This window comes from Rhipicephalus microplus, chromosome 4 (assembly GCF_043290135.1).
Source record: "Rhipicephalus microplus isolate Deutch F79 chromosome 4, USDA_Rmic, whole genome shotgun sequence".
Lineage (NCBI taxonomy): Eukaryota > Metazoa > Arthropoda > Arachnida > Ixodida > Ixodidae > Rhipicephalus > Rhipicephalus microplus.
The window spans coordinates 111,659,426-111,668,322 of NC_134703.1; positions in this window are offsets into that span (position 1 = coordinate 111,659,426).

The following is an 8,897-nucleotide window of genomic DNA, read 5'->3' on the forward strand; positions in this document are numbered from 1 at the left end:
AGAATACGTACCAAGGATTTCGCTTCTTTATTGTGTAAACGTTATTCAATTTACCAGCCTCGGATTCAAGTGTTTTTATTTTCGAACATTCGAGGTGCATTGATTATTATCTCAGTTCATATAATGTCATTTTTTTCCTAGACAATGGGCGCAATTTTGAGAAACGAAATTTCAAGGGATTAATCTCTAACCAAATCAACCCATTCTCGAGTTGCTTTGATTTCATGGATCGTACCGCTCAGACGACGGTTGTCATTCAAGCACTTTATAGACAGCACTTTTAGCTTCACATGACATCCATGGCTCCTGTTTTAGCCATTGGTACAGAATGGTACCCAGAATAATGCGCGTTTTTAGGAAATGTGCAGTCATAACGTCACTTGGAACATCGATGAAAATGTGTAAAAAAGAAGTCTAGCTGGTGTTTCAACAGGCAGGACTTGCGTAAAAGAGACGATGTGTGACCTGGCACAATATGTTGAGCATACCTCAAGCCATGGAACCAGCACGGGAGTGACGTCTGAACTCAAAACATGAATACTAAATTGGCAGATACTAAATTTTTAATAGCGATTATTGAAGAGCATGTGTCGCGTTCTTTGGGAGAAATTGAGCACTCGGAGGGCCAAAATTCACAAAATCTATCATTCATAAGTGCATTCTCTCATTGTTTAGTCAACTTCGCTAAGGATGTATCACACATTACGGTTGACTAATATTGTCTAATGAAAATTTCTAGCATAAGAAGTTTTGTGAGTGCATGCACAGATCTCTGCGTGCTCCCCACTCTTATTAGCATACGGATTGCAATGCTTTGGAAGCTTAGGTCACTGTGACGCAATTCTCAAACAAGTATTAGAGGCACGGACTTCTTTCATGGTCCCCACAAAATGTGTACTAGTGTATTGAGAAGACGAGTGATACCTATACCATACCGCGTGTGTGACAAAAGTGACGGTGCAGTGTAACCATGTTTAGTGATACATTGTATAGATGTTACGAAAAACTTGTCGACTCTCGATGGTGTTGCAGTGGCTGATAGTTTCCATTTCGTAGAGATTGTATACGTTTTTTTCGGTAGAAGTGTACTTACGGCCAGAATCGAAATGTGACGTATTTGTAGAGCCGATAAAAAATAACACTGGTAGCTGTGACTTATACGTTATTTTCTTTTTTTTTAAGGCGCACGCAAAACCGAACATAGTTGCGTGACGATCAGACATACATGCAGCATCAAACCAAGCTCAACGTTGGCAACAGAAAAAAAAAGCCGAATTAAGTACGTTATATTCATGCCTGTCGTGATTTGTCGTGCAGCAACTGCAATAGGAAATAATAGTTACCTTAATTGAGAGCAAAGGCACGCCAAGAAAACAGCGTCAAAAAGTGAGCTTTCCTGCTGTTGCTTTGCACTAAAGTAATAATGGTTCTTAATGTAATTCAATTTTGGAGTGGCCACTTGTGAACTTCTTCAGGCGGATTACAACTTCACAACGCAAGTAATCAGCACCTTCAGACGCACATGCAGTTCAAAACGCGAAGCAATCGGCTTTCTTTTTTTTATCGTGCCAACTTCGGATCACTATAGTATTTGCCCATGTACTGATGTACGTGCAAATGTGACTAAAAATGGCAGCTTTTCCGTTGCCCTTCATGAAGCAGCCACGCTTTTTCAAGCCACTAAATAAACAAAATACTAGAATAGTAGCAATTTCATTGCTCTCTTCGTAAACACTGCGAGTGACGTTTCCCTTGCACGAGTTGCCGCATCGCACTAGCTTGATGCGCTCGACGAAACGGTGGTGGCGAGCATGGGACTGTAAAGTGAAACCCCGTGCGGCCTCCGCACAAGACTACACGGATGAGATTATCCCCCGTTTTATACGAACGTATACGTATCCGCTTCGCGCGTCACATCGTCAACCAAGAGTTCCCGCTGTATACGACATCCAATTTGCCAAGGGCGCCAGGCTCGCACGTGAAACCGGAAGGTTTCTTTATGCGTTTCAGGCAAACATCTCTTTATATACATGGCTCAGTGATGCGAAGAAGGCATACAGCGTGATCCGCGAACTCTTCTTTAAATGCCCAATCCGTGTATACTCGGCATTCATATTGGCCCATGCAGAATGTGTCCCAGTTTGAGAACTGTAGTTCCAACTATAACGAACTATAGCCCCTGGAGTTACATTCTTTTTATCAAGTGGCAGCTGTAAATGGTAGCGTGAGCAAATGTTTTAACGCTGCCTATAGTCATAGCTTCATCGCTTACCGGTCAAACACTCCCAACGCTGCCACTGCAGTTAGAAAAGGAGTGGGTGTTGTGTGCAGTGCTTGCAACGCTCAGAACATGCGCGACAAGGCCTTGCGACAAAATGAAATGAAGGCTCTGTTATACGACTTCGCTGTACGGCGCCAAAGCTGCCAAACACGTCCTTCAAGTGAACCACGATCGCGCTGCATAGAATAACGGAACAGAAAGACGGAGAAAGCGTTGAATACGATGCGAATTAGTCATAGCCCATGGACAATCGCAGAGAAGCCACTTTGGAAAGATGTACGATGCATTTGTACACTGAGAGAAAAGACTCGCTACGCGCGGAGACAATTGCAGACAGGCGCGTGATAGATTTTTCACGCGCATTGACTCACTTTGAGTTTTCTTCATTCGTTTCACTTGTTTAGAAAGCATAGCGAACATCCTCGGTGTAGTCATCTATAGGACGTCTCGTGTTCAGGTCAGATTGTCTCTGTATACATGTGAGAGCTGGTCACCACTACGCGGCGATGTTGCAGCTATGCGAACATGCCGTTAGCTTGTAGATTCCATTGCGAGATAATGCATAACGTTGCGTTGCGCTCTTTATCGCTTCGGGTCATGTCCTGGTCGACTTAATTAGATCTTAAGTACGGGAATTTGCGAACGCAATCGACACAAATGGGCGTCATCAGACTAGTCGAGTGTTAAAAAAAACACCGGTAAGAACTCTATATACTGTAAAACGTAACTCGGTAAACATAGGAAAACATTATTCGGTATCAATAAGGCAACCAAATGCAAAGTTACGCTTTACCTGCTTCGAAAAGACGATGTACTAGTCCATCTAGAAAAAAAACGTCCTGACAGTGGCATGTTCCTGTGTAATAACTTACCATATAAGGTCAATAAACCACTGTCACATTGCGAAAGCCTTATATTAAAAAGCCCGAGTGACGTAAATTCGTCTGAACTCTAAGCATTGTCAAATATGACGGCCTGAGTTTTATCTAATGGTGCATTAGTGCTTACTTGCATGAATGTATTTAAGTCTTATTCGAATAACCACCTGTCGACTGTGTACTAAAAAAAATATGGGCCCATTAGTTCTTGTTCATGACTTGCAAGCTTCTAATTTACACCGCATATAGCATGGCATGACTAATTATGGCAGCAACGGTGGCTAGACAGAGCCATAGCTGACGCTTCAAAGGTGCGACGGTATTGAAGTTGCGTACGCTCTTCCGTCCTGGCTTCATTAGGCGTGCATTGTTGACTGCTTTGTGAACGCGCACCTCTTCGAACTGTATTCACGGTGTTCAAACGATTACAATGCCCGAGTGCCGACAGAAACAGATGGGCCGTGTGTGGAGTTCTGTTGACTGTTATTGCAGTGGTACAAAACGGAAGGCGCTCCTTCAACGTGGTACTGACACTCGTGGGTGCGGTGAGCAGCGTCGACTGGTACCTTATACGTTGGCGGCTGCGCAGGCTTCGAGCCTTTGTCGTTACGACTAAGCACATCTGTCATTTTACACTGCACGTCAGTATCTCTTCAGTACACGAGAGAAACTTGCAGTTATGAAATTGCACGTGGTGTCTGTTCGCAAAGAAATGTATGGCCGGTACATTACGCCAGTATTATTTCAATTTCATTCGTTTTTTTTTGTTTACGCGTTGTTCGTTGCGCCACCGTTCCCGCTTATCAGAATAATCAGATGCTGAACTTGTCACTATATACTGACCGAGAGGCAATAGTGGTGGTTATTTAGGCTCACTTTGTTTTTATTTTTTAGCTATTGATATATACATTTACCCCCGGCGAGACAAAGTGCATGTGTTAGTTCTTAAAAGTTATCCATCTCGTGGACTTTTGTTTATTCTTCTAGCGTATTCTTATTGCCAGGTAAGAAATGAGACTGGTTTTCATCATACTCCGCCTGGCACTATCGTATTGTCCTTTTTGTCGACCAATGCAGGAAAAAAGCTGTTGAATTTACTATTTGTTTCTTATTGGTCAGTTTACGCTCTAGCCTTTAAGGAACTACACGTACCACACCACGCATAACTGCAACAAACGTTTTAAAATATCCGAGCAGGCGTGATGCGATTAACGTCAAGGAAGCCGAGAAGCACTATTACAGATACTAATACAGCTAATATAATTACTTTCAAATATAGTTAACGTCAAGTAATCGTGGAAATTTTGTTGAATGTAACAAATAGGATACCTAATAATCATCAGCAGTCACATAGTCGCAGATTTCCGGAACCCTTTTTTTACCCTGAGAGAGAAAAAAATTATTAAAACGTACTTCCATGAGTGTTAGCAATCTGAAAACTGAGTGATTTTTTAGAGAGAACAATTTCGTTAAAAAATAGTGAGCATGGAAATGACAAAAAAGGCGTTGGTGTACGGAAAACAAACTGAACATGTCGGCGAGAAAATTTTGAATGCAGGATTGTGTAAAGAGGCCCAGAGAAAACAATGGCACAGAGTATCGTTTGTATATCTAATTCACTGTGCCGCTTTCGACACCTCCTTTTGTCCTATCTGGGATCACTCACATATTTAGGTATACGAGGAAGGTGTGTGAAACCTTTCTTTCTTCCTTTTTTTCTCCCAGAGCTCTGATTCCTGCACAGGTTTGTGACGTGAGAGTGACGTCATGCCAGAAATGGTGACGCATCTTCTTGACGTTCAGTGTTTCTGCGGGTGACATTGCTGTCATCGAGGGAGGATTGCGTGTGCATTGTAACTTTGCTTTTCGAGCTCCGCGTTCTGTTTCCATTCCCAGCTACTCGCGTGCCAAAGCTGTGTGTGATGTTGTATTTGCAAACGTGCTATTAATAACACTTGTATGTTTCTAGTCACTCGATTAGGTTTATATCGCAAGGAGACAAATAAAAGTATCGTCAACGGCCAAATGGCTGACAAGTATCTCGTTTATTTGCGCTATTTATTCACGCTACAGCCTGTCACACCGACGTTGTTTGTAACCGTTTCTTTAAAACTCGCTTAGGTGACTGCTTGGGCATGTTGGTAGAAGATGGATACAGCTTCTAGCACACTAGACGAGGTCGAAGATCGGTCTACAGGCTTGGCGTATTTTTTGTGTGTCTGTTTTGTTTCATTCTGCGTGTGCAGTTTACTGGTTTGATATAAAAACTACTGTGAGTCGGCGCTGCCGATTATCTTGTTCTCCTTTGTGCTCCTCTCGTCGACTTGAAGTTTCATTCAGTGTACTGAGCAATGAGGGCTGGTAGGCTTTACTTGTCAAATGCGAATGTAGTAACTTCGAGTGTTTCTATCTATCTATCTGTCTATCTATCTATCTATCTATATGTGTGCGTATATATATATATATATATATATATATATATATATATATATATATATATATATATATAGTGTGTGTGTGTGTGGGGGGGGGGGGGGGTCATGACGTGCGCGTGACGTAACTTCTTTCCCCGTGCCTATCCTGCCTGCTTAGCTTCTAGCGCGCTCGCCGGACGAGAGGAGAAAGTAATTGGAGCATGTGACAGATTTCTGTAACTACGCTTGTACTTGATTGATTCTAAAAAATATTTACGATGATTGATTAGTGAGTCAAATATCGCCTTTAATGAAGCCATTTGATGGTTACTTCGAAAGGCGTTGCATAGTCTTTATAAGGCTCTTTTTTTTTCGTAAGACAGCGTTCTTCAATAAAGTGTACAAATTCATTTTTTGGTCACAATATACGTCTCCTTGTAGTGTCCCCTTAACCACACATGCATTGCCTATAAAAGCAGAGGGTGTATTTCGAGCATTTTTCTGTCACACAGCAATATTCGTTATCTATTCTTCTTGTCTTTCCTTGCATCGCTGCCGCCATATTTGCATTTAGAAGTGTCGAAGAGGGTGTGCCCTTTCCGAGTGACACAACGTTCTTCACAGAAAAGTCGCCAGAGTCGAGATCATAATAGAGGCAACGCAAGCAAGCCAGATGACGATTATTGTCGTGAAATGCGCCCTAAATACGCCTTCTTTTTTTATTTCTTCTTTCGGGTGTGTACAAGCAATGTCTTCGATGAGCGTGGACGCACCGACATTTCAGCGCAGTTTGTGCGAGTCAGTTCGACATCCAAAGTGAAGTGATGCGACTGCGTGAAACAGCGCAACACGTAGTATATGCTGTGCTTCTTCAGCAGAAAGACAGCTTGAAGAGAGTGAAACAAATACGAAAGCATACGAACCAACGAAAATACTTGCCTCGCATTCAGAAGCAAAGGTAAGTACGAACTGTTTTTGTTGCATAAACGATGTGACATTTTCTGTCCAACGTGTATTTCTGTGTCGCATGCGCTGATGTCTGCAAAGCTGCACTCGGGCTCATTGCGAGATCTGCAGTTTGTATTCCAGGGCACACACTCCTCTCTAAAGGAATCAAAAACCACCTCTCGGGCATTTTGAGAAAACCACATCATGCAGAAAGCAGACATAGTAATGAAGAGCTCAGCCAAATCTTTGTATCGTCCGCGGCTTGGAGAGTTTAGAATCGAAGCGCGAAGTTGCATTTTCTACGGCACCCTTTTTCCATGAAGAGGGTTGTTTTCACTCCGTTTGGAACTACCAGTAGTTGCTTTTCGGCGCCACACAATAGATAGTACACTAAAGAAACTGCAGGCGTGCAAAGACGCACACAAGAGGAAAGCCAAGACACTGAGAACAACGACGAATGAATGAAGTTAACAACTTGCTTTTATTTTTTTATTTTTTTATTCTGCATTTGCGGTGTCTCGCTTATTTACCTTTTGTGTTCGTGTTTGCACGTCCAGTATTTCTAACACGAATACCTATCAACTCGCTCAGGTTCCTGTTATTCTACGATAGCCTGCTATTGCCTGATAGACGACATAAATAAAAAGTGGTGTTTGGGTCACACGTGTTTCTTGCCAGGGGCTATGCTTCCATGCACCGGCGCTGCGCTGCACAGTCTGCTAACATTGCCCAGTAACCAGAGTAGTGCTCAAAGATATCGCAAAGGAAAGAGCGATTCCATTTCACCATGAATTCTCAAGATCATAAGCATGACCCGGCTTCCCCTTCATGGGGGTAGGGTGGGTGTCGAAGGTTTGCCGCATTGATCCTCCTCTCTCTTAAGTAAACTAATGGGGCACACTTTGCACTCCCTCCTTTTTTAGATAACTAGCGTCTGCTGGAATGTGTCCAGCTGCACGGCAAGCTGGAATTAGTCAATCGCAATCTGTCGGCGCTCTTCAATGTCATGAATGATGTAGTGCTTCACTTCAAAGATCCCAAACGGCGACACCAGTCCACGCCAACCAAGATCACTGCGTAGCAGAGGTCTGAGAGATGAAGGATGCGTTTGTGGAGCCGCGCTTAAGAATATATCTCAGTGGTAAAGCTTAACCTTATCTTATAATTTGGACGACATGCAGGTGAGAGACAGTGGTGATCCATTAGGCAACGCCTCCTTTATTTCTTTCAATGTCAGTGCAAACGCGTGCTTATGAACGGGCCATCTTCGTTCAGTAATGGTCGCGATGCGATGCTGCATGAGTGGTCACGCTGCATGCGTCACACGTGCTTTTGAAGCTGAGTGCTTTACCCTGGAGATGCGATAGACGTGTTTATCACCACATTATTGTACGTCTGTCAGGTTTGTTCCTTCGTGATCCTTTCTTGTGGCTCGAAGCAACGCCTCCACCACATGATGGCGCAGCGCATGTAGTATAGCGTTGCAGTGACGCTTCCTCATTGGTTGCCCGCACAGCGCCACAAACGGTGACACGTGATCTCGAAACACCGTATCTTTTCAGAGCCAGTGTGACCGCCAGCATAGTGATCAAGAGGAATGCAAGAGGCCACCCCACGGATCTGAACACAACTGAACAAAAAATTACTTCCATCGTGAGGTACTGCATGAGGGAGCTCCCTGCCCCATGACAGCAAAGCACACGCGAAGGCTAGGCGATAGGTGAGAACAGGGAAGGGGCTAGAGGAGAGGGTGGTTAAAGGGCTGGACCAGGCGCATCTGGCTGGCATTGATGAAATAGAAGAGGCATTGCATTAAGAGACTGAAATGTCACGTCGGAATTTGACGAGCCTTTTAGCTCTTCGTCCTTCACTTCGAGCTTGTCGAGTTTTCCCAGGCATCGCATACTTCTTCGGCCCTTGACAGAATCCACTAGGACTGGTCTCGGCGTTTTCCAGCGCCCTCTCTGTGGAACTGCAGGCCAACACTGCGTCTCGGCTCGGCTCCACACTTTCGGCAAACGAAGCAAGTGCGCAGCTCCCTTCGTTGAAGTCATCCTTCAGAAGTCACGTTATTATCTGTACCATTCCGCGCTCATGCTGGCATTTCGTTCAGGGACACTTACGCATAAGATATTGTAATGTTCTTGCCGTAATAAGACAAATAACACGAGCGAATGCTACACTTGAAACAACTTAAATAGCCTACTGGCCACCAAACAACTGCTCTTAACACAATACCGTTTTCTTGCGACGAGTTTTGTGGTTCTTGTGAGAGGGACAGAACGTCAACAACGAAGTGAACAACGCGTATGCCTACAGACACACATCGCACATGTCAGACGCCAACTACGTATCACGGAAAGGAAAACAGAAAAC